This window comes from Tupaia chinensis, unplaced genomic scaffold (assembly GCF_000334495.1).
Source record: "Tupaia chinensis unplaced genomic scaffold, TupChi_1.0 Scaffold000549_1, whole genome shotgun sequence".
NCBI lineage: Eukaryota > Metazoa > Chordata > Mammalia > Scandentia > Tupaiidae > Tupaia > Tupaia belangeri.
In genome coordinates this window covers 3,745,552-3,747,244 of record NW_006160061.1, presented here as the reverse complement: position 1 = coordinate 3,747,244, position 1,693 = coordinate 3,745,552, and positions in this window count along the sequence as shown.

The following is a 1,693-nucleotide window of genomic DNA, read 5'->3' as shown; positions in this document are numbered from 1 at the left end:
CTTTCCCTGGCAAGTGTGCATATGCTCTCTGGCAATTAAAAAAAAGATATAAATAGGGGCTGACAGGTAGTATAGTGGTTAAGGTACTGGACTTCCACATGGACGACTGAGAATTGAGTCCCAGAACTGGTAGCTTGCTTTCTCAGTTTCCCTCTCTCTCTCTGGTCAAATTTAAAAATAATAACAATAAATAAATAAAATTAAATAATCCTGAATATAAGTATATATATATGTAGAGAGAGAGAGAAAGAGAGAGAGCGTGCACAATTAGGGCCAGGTTGTGGCCTTTGTTTGGGTGGCTGGATCTCACATGGTCAGTTGTTCACTGGACCTTGTGGCTTGAGAGGCGTGCTGAGCATGTGTGCATGCGTGCCCAAAGTCCTGGGAGGAGGAAAAAAGGAGGAGACTGGATTGTAGCATGACCATTCCCCATGGGGTGTACTTTCTCATTTTCCCTCTTTCTCACTCCCTCTGGTGAGTCACATACTCTGTGGCAATTTTTTTAAAGAAAAAGAGAGAAATACTATTTTTAAAAATTGGGGTCTGATCACTTGGCCTAGTGGATAAAGGAGCTAGATCCCATATACCCACTGTAATTTGAATCCCAGCCTGAGACTGGAAAGACACACTGGACACATGTGTGTGTATGTATGCCCCAAATCCCAATAGGATGGTTAAACGGAGAAGAGACTGCAGCTTGACCATGCCCCATCACAAGTGTTTTCTCCTCCTCCCTATGTATTTCTGTCTCTTTGGCTCTCTCTGGTGATAGGCTGATTCTGGGGGAAAAAAAATCCCTAGTGGATGACTAGGATCATATAGCTTAGGGGATCCAGGAATGGTCTCCTCTTATGTTCAGAGCTGAGAAAATTGGAGCCCCTCACAGGAGGATCCTGACCAGGACTCCATGTGTGGGTCTGTTTACACAGAGGGAGGCTGATCTACCACGAAGGTGGCAGCTGGCCTGCTGGGGTTCCTAGACAGCATTTGCTAAAGTCATTTCTGCAAAATATTAGCCTTCTGCTCAGATAAAGGGTGCTGTGGCCCAATTAGTGAGGGAAACAGTGTGCTCATATCCCCCTTTAAAAATTTACCAAGGATTTGATATGAAACAGACAGTGAAAAGCCCTGTAGAAAAATAGCCTACTTTTTAAGAAAATGTTAATAGTTTAACCTACTTAAGTTTCCAAAACCTACTTAAGCTTGGGAATTTTTAAAAATTTTATTATTTAACTTTATTTATCATTATCATTTTCAATTTGACCAAAAAAGATAGAAAGAAGAAGAGGGAAAGTGAGAAATCAAGCTGCCAAGTTCAGGACTTGAACAATGGTTGACTATGTGGGAGTTTAGCACCTTTAAAACACCACACCACCTGCTAGCTCTGGGAAATTTTTTTTTTAGCATTTTGCTTTAGGGTGCATGCTCTTGCCAGAGATAGAGGCTGAGAGAGAGAGAGAGAGAGCACCCCACAGGGAGATGACCATGCCACAGTCCCTTCTCCTCCATTCTCCTCTCCTCACACGTGCCTGGCATATTTTTCAAGGTGCTGGGTCTTGGGAGTCAAACCACACTGTCAGCCACATGAGATCCACTTGCCTTAATCTCCACACCATCTGCTGGTCCAGCTCGGGAAACAATTTATCAAATTATTGGTCTATTAGAGAGGAAATGGGCATAGTGGCTGGGGCAG